Here is a 10,578-nt window from a genome sequence, read left to right on the forward strand (position 1 = left end):
CCTGGTCAGATGTGTCTCTAAAGTTCCTATGTAAGGACTGCTGCTTTACAGACAACAAGTACGACATGGCCAAATCCCTAGAAAGGTAAGTAATTTTATAAAGTATATTTTCAACATAATATTTATTAGAATGTATATGAAATATATAAAGAACAAATGTGAAATTGTACATATTTAATTTTAATGAAGACATTAATTTCACTTATTCGATTATATTTAACTTGTTTCTTATTTCATTTTCTTTGGCAATATACATTTGTATATTCAATTTACTTAATTTACTAAAAATTCTGAAATAAAAGTAAAGGAAAAAAAAATAATATTCTTAGTATTGACGTTTAATTATTTTTTTATTGCTATGTTCATCCATTTTAATACATTAAATTAAGTATAATAATGAAATATTTTTTGCCAATTAGATAATTTAATTGTGATAATGCCAAGTTCCCAATTATCAAAATATTTATTACCTTACAGTTCTATCATATTGTTAATTAGATTGTTGTTTACTGACACGTGCCCATTACATAATTACTCATTAAATGATAATGAAATTATATTACGGTATGGACACTTTGCATTAAACAGGCTTGTGACTGTCTTGGTATACCAAGGCTGCATTACCAAAACCAATAATAATAATTAAGAAAAAAGAACACAAATAAATATTTACAACTATATACAATATATGTACTTCCTAACTATATCTTCTGTAAAAGTGTAATAAGCTTTATTGTTTCACAACGAATTTTGACAATCATGACAATAATTTAGTGAATAAACATGATAAATATTGATTGGAAAAATAAGTCCATGAACAGCAAAAGGTGTTTTTAGATTTCAACGAGCAAAACAAAAGTATTCTAAATCATTCTTCGTAAAAAAAAGGTGAGCGAGTGGAACCACCTTGCTCGCACCAAAATTGAGATTGAGAGTGTCAAAACTGCTCTGGCGCACCATCAATAAATCAACGACACTCTCTCTACCGTGGTATTGAAACCAGCATTGGTAACCAAACATATTCATACAGATACAGACTACCATTCATGTACATTTAGGAAGTCTGAATAATACTGAAAACTGGTGTAGAATTTCCAACAGGACTCCTTATTTTATATAAGACAAGGAGTGGTTTATTTTCCCATGGTTGTTACATCATCTTGTCTTTGAATATGCTCGAAGTACAGGGACTTTTATGGAATTCATTGACATGATAGTCAAGCAAGATGTCAACATCTCGTCCAACCCTCTTCCAGCAAAGCCAAAGCTGACCAAGGATCTTCACCCTTTCAAAACAGGCTGTATACAGGACGAGTTATTCCAGTAGGAACAGGTACAAATCTTACAATCAATTTTCATTTGTTCCATATAGTCAATCTGAAATTAGGGGACCAACAATTGATACATTAGCTAGATTAAAAAAAGGAGGGGGTGGGTGTTGAAGGGGCATGTGAATATTCTTTTACACCTGACCTGTTTCTAAGACATCTTATTTATTTCCTATGGCAAAGTGCAAGCAAATAATATATATCCGTATATACATTGTTCTGTCTTGGGACCATTTGATTAAAAAAGCAAGGGGGATGGTTAGAATGGTTAAAATATTTATGTCCTTGTCAGCTTAGGACAGAATTTTAATTTTCAAGCTATTAACCAGGGTACAATATATATTTATTTTCTGCTTTAAAAAATCAATTTATAAACCAGAATCATGATAATAATAAAAATCTATTTCAACATATTCAACGGTTAGCAGGTCAGGTTTTTATTCTCTTCCCCTAAGTTATATTTTCAGTTCTTACTGGAATTTGTTCAGCTCTTTGTCTACTAAAAAAACTTTTATCTCGTGGAAAAACCTCCTACAAATACATGTTTTACATACAACATACTGTACATGTAACACTAGACAACTTTATCCAGAGAATAATATTTTTTTAATGAACTAATAGGCCATGGAGACTAAAAAAATCTAAAGCATTGCAAACTTTTGTAAAGTTCAATTTTAGGACCCTACATGTACATGTATGTAGATTACTTATATATAGAGCCCTTTTTAAAAGAAAAAAAAACATACATTTAATCTACATGCACAGTGATGCTACACTACCCTACATTTCCTGTCTGATATATTTTATTTCATGTAAAACAAAATTGAAGAATTATTTTATAGTTTAACACTTTTTATTTGTAGGGCTATATATATATGCAAGCAATGCTCAATTAAGATGAATTTTTGTAAAAGTGACAATAGCCAGGTCAAACTAAATACATGTATAGAAGAAGATATTGGTAAGTTATATTAACTTATATATTAATTTAACTGTTTGTATAACATGGTAATCATACAAAGTATATGTAATCACTTATATAATTAAATAACATAATTATACAATTACATGTTATACATTTGTACATCAGTTTTATTAAACAGGTCTTTGTTAACTTGGTTTTCCCATTGAAAAATCACTTTGCTAATTTTAATTTGTAGTACTATATTGGGTGGCTCCTATAGTTTCCATTCAATAACTAACAATGACTAATGAACTGTTCATACATTCCATTTCAATTATTTTATTTATTAATACGTATTACTTTTACTGTTAAGTCTGTTTTTTTGTGATATCCATTTTACGTGACTCTGTATTTATGTATCCCGTCATACTTTGAACGACAAAATTATTTTATGCCTACCTGTGCGAATTTCAAACGCGCGATTTTACGCCAGTACTTAAAACCTTCCATCCTTTATGGGTGGATTTTACATAGATATATAAAATCGTATAATATAAGCAAAATGAGGATGTTTAATTTGATGTATGCCTTTTTGTGCTTCTTCGTTACATTTGTTTGTTTTTATAGTGATTAAGATGATAACACAATGTTGACTGCTGTACCCCTATTTTTGACAATTTTACCTATTGTGTCTGTTTGTTTTGTTCACGCATCGTTGTCAATATAATGGAATTTGATGCGACTGTCATACATGTACAAGTGAGAGGTTTATTATCTAGCTATAAAACCAGGTTCAATCCACCATTTTCTACATAAGAAAATGCCTGTACCAAGTCAGGAATATGACAGTTGTTATCCATTCGTTTGATGTGTTTGAACTTTTGATTTTTGCCATTTGATTGGGGACTTTCCTTTTTGAATTTTCCTTGGAGTTCAGTATTTTTGTGATTTTACTTTTTCAAATATAAAAGGGGGAGATTTTTATTGGTACTTTTGAAGATATTTCACCTGTTCGATTTATTGATTGGTTGTTGGTAATGCCAATGTCCAATGGCAAATAGTTCATGCATGTTTAGGACAAGAACAAATTAAAATAAATACATTATTTGGGTTCTTAATATGCTAAATCTAACAATGTATTTAAATAATTTAAGATGTTGCAATTGGGCCCCATTTTAAATTGGTTCACATTGATTTCAAAATGGTCCAAAATTTTTTTTCTTATTTCTACACAACTTGAATTCTTGAGGATCTTTTGATATACAAAATGCAAATGTTTTATATTTAGATTTTTAATTTTGGTCCGGTTTTCAAATTTGTCCACATTTTAAAGTCCAAAGGGTCCAAATTTTAACTTAGTTTAATTTTAACAAAACTTGAACTCTAATTACAATGAATTAGGGTTCTTTGAATGATAAATACATGAAATAGAAATAATCAAATATCCTGAATATAAATATGTACTTAGATTTATGATTTTGGTCCCAGTTTTCAAGTTGGTTCAAATGGGGTCCATAATTTAACTGTGTTTGATTTCAACAATAATTAAGTCTCCCAAACGAAGTTTGGGAAGACTTATTGTTTTTGCTCAGTTCTTATTATTCTTCTTCTTCTTCTTCTTCTTCTTCTTCTTCTTCTTCTTCTTCTTCTTCTTCTTCTTCTTCTTCTTCTTCTTTTTCTTCTTCTTCTTCTTCTTCTTCTTCTTCTTCTTCTTCTTCTTCCGCCGCTTTTAAATTTGAACTTGTCCGCACCCATTCTCCAAAACCGCTTGTCAGATTAACTTAGGGTTTCACAATATGTTAGACTAACATGTCTAGTGGTGCAATCAGGGTTTTGTTTGTGCAATGGGGTTTAAAAAGGGGTACTTTGAGGGGCAAAAAGAAAAGAGGGTTTTACTATAGAACCCTATGGGATTTTATTTTTTTAAATTTTCAAATGATTATAAATTGAAAACCGTTTGTGATAAACACAATCTTTTTAATTGAAAATGTTCTAAATGATAAAGCCCATTAAATGAAATACAGGGTTAGTCCCCAGGGGTCACCCCCACCCCCTGCCATTTAAGAAAGTTCTAATACCTTGTAAGTGGTCAAGATCCCCACCCCTAAACCATATATATTCTTGTTTGTCATGCTAAGATGGTTTGAATGATATACAGGGTTAGTCCCCAGGGGTCATCCCGACCCCCTGCCATTTGAGAAAGTTCTAATATCTTGTAAATGGTCGAGATCCCCACCCCTAAACCATATATATTCTGGTTTGTCATGATAAAGCACATCAAATGAAATACAAGGTTAGTCCCCAGGGGTCACCCCCACCCCCTGCCATTTAAGAAAGTTCTAATATCTTCTAAGTGGTCAAGATCCCCACCCCTAAACCATATATATTCTGGTTTGTCATGCTAAGATGGTTTGAATGATATACAGGGTTAGTCCCCAGGGGTCATCCTGACCCTGAGCCATTTGAGAAAGTTCTAATATCTTGTAAATGGTCGAGATCCCCACCCCTAAACCATATATATTCTGGTTTGTCATGATAAAGCACATCAAATGAAATACAGGGTTAGTCCCCTGGGGTCACCCCACCCCCTGCCATTTAAGAAAGTTCTAATATCTTCTAAGTGGTCAAGATCCCCACCCCTAAACCATATATATTCTGGTTTGTCATGCTAAGATGGTTTGAATGATATACAGGGTTAGTCCCCAGGGGTCATCCCGACCCCCTGTCATTTGTGAAAGTTCTAATATCTTGTAAATGGTCGAGATCCCCACCCCTAAACCATATATATTCTGGTTTGTCATGATAAAGCACATCAAATGTTATACAGGGTTAGTCCCCAGGGGTCACCCCCACCCCCTGCCATTTAAGAAAGTTCTAATATCTTCTAAGTGGTCAAGATCCTAACCCCTAAACCATATATATTCTGGTTTGTCATGCTAAGATGGTTTGAATGATATACAGGGTTAGTCCCCAGGGGTCATCCCGACCCCCTGCCATTTGAGAAAGTTCTAATATCTTGTAAATGGTCGAGATCCCCACCCCTAAACCATATATATTCTGGTTTGTCATGCCAAGATGATTTGAATGATATACAAGGTTAGTCCCCAGGCATCACTAATGCATATAACTTTACTGGACCAAACCAATTATCACTGGACGTTGCCCAATGTCAGGCGACCCTGGGAATTACGAATTATGGGAGCTTCGTTTGGGAGACTTCGTAACAGCATCCTGTTACAATCATTTCTTGTTTTAAAGATGCTGATTCAGCCTGAATCTAACCTGTAGTTAGTTTTTGAGCCTTATTATGAAATTGGTTTACATTGAGGTCCAAAGGGTCCAAAATTAATCTAAATTTTAAATCTTAATTTGATCTTGAGGTTCTCTGATATGCTGAATCTATTAAACTTTATCTTTATATCATATTTATTCTGTGTTAGAAACCTATTCTTTGTCAAATATTTAACCCCTTTTCAAATTTAGAGCTGTTATAGCTTGAATGTTCTGTCCAAACTTGCATTTCTTCTTCATCTTCCACAAAATTTGTCCTTTTCTGAGGTAACTGGTGTTATCTTTTTATAAAACTTTAGTGAAAAGAAAAGCACAATATGTGGATGATTATCTGATGTCAAACATTTTCAAGATGGCCACCAAGGATGGCACAAATTTCAACACTGGTTAATTTAATGAAAATTGTTAATTAGGGATAGTCGTGGTAGTTTGACTTGCTAAACAAAGTAAGGTTGTTTTTTCTTCCAAAATGGCAAACATTTTCAAGATGGCTTTATATGAAAATTGACATTAAGGAATTATAGCACTTTTGACATGCCAACAAAACAATGAAATTTTTTTTTTAAAGATGGACACAGCAAATAAAGGGTAAAATTTTCAATTTTGTTGAGTTTGATTTTAAAGAATATTGATATTTAGCTGTACTTTGACACAGAGAACAGATATAAAGATGGTCACCATTTCAAAGATTGTCACTAAAAGCGGTCAAATTATCACCATTGTCTGTTTTCAATGTAAAATATATTGAGAGGTAATTTGACATGCCAAACCAAATGGAGGCAATTTTTATTGTTGTAAAGATGTTAAGGGCTATTTGGACCTGCTTAAAAGGAGTGGATAATAACTATTCTGCAAAAATGATTTGGCTTTAGTTGGGAGAATTTTGTAACTGCATCCACTTACAGTAAAAGTTGTCAATTTTATTTCCTGTCAGTGGTATATATGAAATTAAAAAAAAATGTGGTATGATTGCCAATAAGAACAAATGACATAGAAGTAAAGCTATAGGTCTTCATATGCCATATGGCCTTCAACAATGAGCAAGACCTATACTGCATATATATCCAGCCATAAAAGGGCCCAAAATAAGAAAATGAAAAAATATGAAAACTAACAGCCTGATTTATGTATGTATGTTTTGTGGTTTTCAGATCTAGACTCGCAGCTAACCTTTCTGTCAGTGTCAACAACAACTGAACTTTCACAGCAGTCAACATCAGATTGGGAGACTGATAATGCTTCTAACAGAAACAATTTCAACCAACCAAACAAGCAACAGAAACTTTCCAACTTTAAAACAACAGTTAAATCTTCCATGGGATGATGTCTCAAAAAATAACAGTTCATCATTCATGGAGATTTTAATGTTGTGGTTTTTCTTTTACAAGAAAGTTAGTGTACACTTGTTTTATAGTAAAACCTATAGCCGTTCAAGTATAAAAAAACACATTCAACTTTATTGAAATTTGAAGATTCATATGACTTATTTTAATTCTGTTATCTCCGAGGATGTGATGTAGAGCATTATAGGTACAGTAATCTTAACAGCTATCCAATTTCATTCAAAATTCTTTATAAATTTTGCACTGGTATATATAGACTAAGTAATTTGTTTTTCGTCTAGTCATGGGGTTTTTTTTTAGAAGCATTTATGATTTTCATGTTTGTATTGACCACATTGCAGCAACATAGATATAGGTACCTGGCAAATCTTGCCTTGTTAGCATACTAGGCTCAAAGGGTCATAAAAAAATTTCCATCACTAAGTGTCTGTTTACAGTTTTCACTTTTAAACCATCATCTTAATAACTTTAGAAGAAGTGTCATACATATATATATGTATACAAAATTTAAAAACTTTTTAATATATATATTGATAAAAACTATCAACATGACAAGATCTAAATACCCAAAATGTTTCTGAAAAATTGGACATAACATCTATGAGCTATTGTCCCTGAAATGTGTAAATTTATTAATTTTCACAGTTTTCTGCTACCATCCGACAACTATATCAATACATTATAAGAATAAATTGCAAAAGTGGTCAGAAGAAACTTTTTTTTTACAGTCTGAACTTATTCTGAATTGTTTAACTGCTAATTTAAATTGATTGCGTTTGAAATATGTGGTTTTTATCGTTTTAGGTGCACAATTTGTCAATACGATCTATTTCGGCTCCTGGGAGCCTCTAGATTTATAATGAATATTTTTTATTTATGTATGATTATTTTCTTAATGTATTAAATGAAACATTAATTATTCTTTTCCATTTGTTGTTATACTTATTTATAAGTCCAGATCCTATCATATGTCAGTAGTTACAAATTAGACGGCAAAATTGAGAAAATTTGAATATGCAGGTTACTCCATTTTGTTGTGGCATATACCAGACACCAACATTATTTGCCGAGCTTGATATTTTTTTTGATTGGGTATATATAGTTATACTTTGCAAGTAGATATGTTGTTTTACAATAATAAACGGGTCTTGGAGTATTTTGGCTCTGAAAGATGACCAAAATCAGCCATTTTGGACATGTAGCTAAATAAGACATATTGAAATAGTTAGATTATACATACACTTAATAGACATTATTGTTTATTCTATGCATTCTTACACTTAAAGTGATGTATTACTAGGAACAACTATCAAAAAATTATAAATGTTACCATATTTTTTTATTTAAACCAGCGAAATATGCCAAAAAAGGCTTATTTTTGCTGTTTTCGAGCAATTTCATCTGTTAAAACATGGCGCTCAAAAAATATCCAGATCGGTTCAATATTTTCCCAAAAAAATTTGTGTGGTTATTTACATTACTAAGGTGCACCAATATGCCAAATATGAACTCATTTGGAAAAAGTGACATTCGGACGGTTTTGCATGGTTTTCTGGCAGATTGGCTCTTAACAAATAGTACCACCAATGTCCGTTTAATGAAGTATATTTATATTCCGCCATCTATATCAATCTCAACAACAAAAAATCAAAATAAATCTCTGGTGTTGTTTCTTTTTCTTTGACTAATGGGAGTGTTTCCTTCTTTTCTTGGTATTATCTGTTTTTCTTTAAATTACGGTTTTATTTCCTCCTTTGTATTTTCCTACTTTTTAGCTCACCGGGGCCCGAAGGGCCCCATGTGAGCTTATGCTATCACTTGGCGTCCGTCGTCGTCCGTCGTCTGTCGTCGTCCGTCGTCTGTCGTCGTCTGTCGTCGTAAACTTTTTCAAAAATCTTCTCCTCTGAAACTACTGGGCCAAATACCGTCAAACTTTAACTAAATGTTCCTTAGGGTATCTAGTTTATAAAATGTATCCGAAGTTTATAAAATGTATCCGAAGGACAATCATGGCCGCCATGGCTAAAAATAGAATATAGGGGTCAAATGCAGTTTTTGGCTTATATCTCAAAAACTAAAGCTTTAAGAGCAAATCTGACATGAGGTAAAATTGTTCAATTGGTCAAGATCTATCAGATCTGAAATTTTCAGTCGAATCGAACAACCCATTGTTGGGTTGCTGCCACCGAATTGGTAGTTTTAACAAAATTTTGCAGTTTTTTGTTATTATTTTGAGTATTATTATAGACATATATATATAAACTGTAAGCAGCAATAATGTTCAGCAAAGTAAGATCCACAAAAAAGTTAATATGACCAAAATTGTCAATTGACCCTTTAAGGAGCTATTGCCCTTTAAAGACAATTTTACACAATTTGTTCATCAAGTTAGCTAACATTTAAAAATCTTCTCCTCTGAAACTACTGGGCCAATTACCTTCAAACTTTAACTTAATGTTCCTTAGGGTATCTTGTTTATAAATTGTATTCGAAGTTTGTATCCATTGACAAACATGGCCGCCATGGCTAAAAATAGAACATAAGGGTCAAATACAGTTTTTGGCTTATATCTCAAAAACTAAAGCTTTTAGAGCAAATGTGACGGAGTAAAATTGTTTAATTGGTCAAGATCTATTGGCCCTAAATTTTCAGACGAATCGAACAACCCATTGTTTGGTTGCTGCCACCGAATTGGTAGTTTTAACAAAATTTTGCAGTTTTTTTTTATTATTTTGAATATTATTATAGATATATATAAACTGTAAGCAGCAATAATGTTCAGCAAAGTAAGATCTACAAAAAAGTTAATATGACCAAAATTGTCAATTGACCCTTTAAGGAGCTATTGCCCTTTAAAGACAATTTTACATAATTTGTTCATCAAGTTAGCTAACATTTAAAAATCTTATCCTCTGAAACTACTGGGCCAATTACCTTCAAACTTTAACTAAATGGATTTAGGGTATCTTGTTTATAAATTGTATCCGAAGTTTGTATCCATCGACAAACATGGCCGCCATGGCTAAAAATAGAACATAAGGGTCAAATGCAGTTTTTGGCTTATATCTCAAAAACTAAAGCTTTTAGAGCAAATGTGACGGGGTAAAATTGTTTAATTGGTCAAGATCTATTGGCTCTGAAATTGTCAGACGAATCGAACAACCCATTGTTGGGTTGCTGCCACCGAATTGGTAGTTTTAACAAAATTTTGCCGTTTTTTGTTATTATTTTGAATATTATTATAGATATATATAAACTGTAAGCAGCAATAATGTTCAGCAAAGTAAGATCTACAAAAAAGTTAATATGACCAAAATTGTCAATTGACCCTTTAAGGAGCTATTGCCCTTTAAAGACAATTTTACACAATTTGTTCATCAAGTTTGCTAACATTTAAAAATCTTCTCCTCTGAAATATACAGGTGAGCGATTCAGGCTATTGAGAGCCTCTTGTTTCACATATAATTGTCGGGATTTTCAGTATTATTACGTGAGAGATCTCCGAAGCTGAGATTCACTGCGGAGCTATGGTTGATTGATTACCTTGAAATAGTAACTAGTGCGGCATGATAATACATAACCATGAAGAAATGAAATACTCACGGAGTTTTAATAAATGTCAGTGTGACATTAACCAAAGGAAATTTGTTATCTGGAATACAAAGATTATAACATTTACCATGTTTACAGTACTAAGTAAACTGCACTTGAT

General features: G+C 32.2%; 1 long non-coding RNA gene across 1 annotated transcript; it reads left to right on the top strand.

The window, feature by feature from the left end:
• Positions 1 to 755: 755 nt before the first annotated feature.
• Positions 756 to 6,876, top strand: LOC127706530 (uncharacterized). Its single transcript, XR_007984502.1, has 3 exons — positions 756 to 1,333; positions 2,192 to 2,289; positions 6,675 to 6,876. It is a non-coding gene; the product is annotated as an uncharacterized LOC127706530 (long non-coding RNA).
• Positions 6,877 to 10,578: the final 3,702 nt, after the last annotated feature.

The sequence above is a fragment of the Mytilus californianus genome, unplaced genomic scaffold, assembly GCF_021869535.1.
Source record: "Mytilus californianus isolate M0D057914Y unplaced genomic scaffold, xbMytCali1.0.p SCAF_6, whole genome shotgun sequence".
Classification (NCBI taxonomy): domain Eukaryota; kingdom Metazoa; phylum Mollusca; class Bivalvia; order Mytilida; family Mytilidae; genus Mytilus; species Mytilus californianus.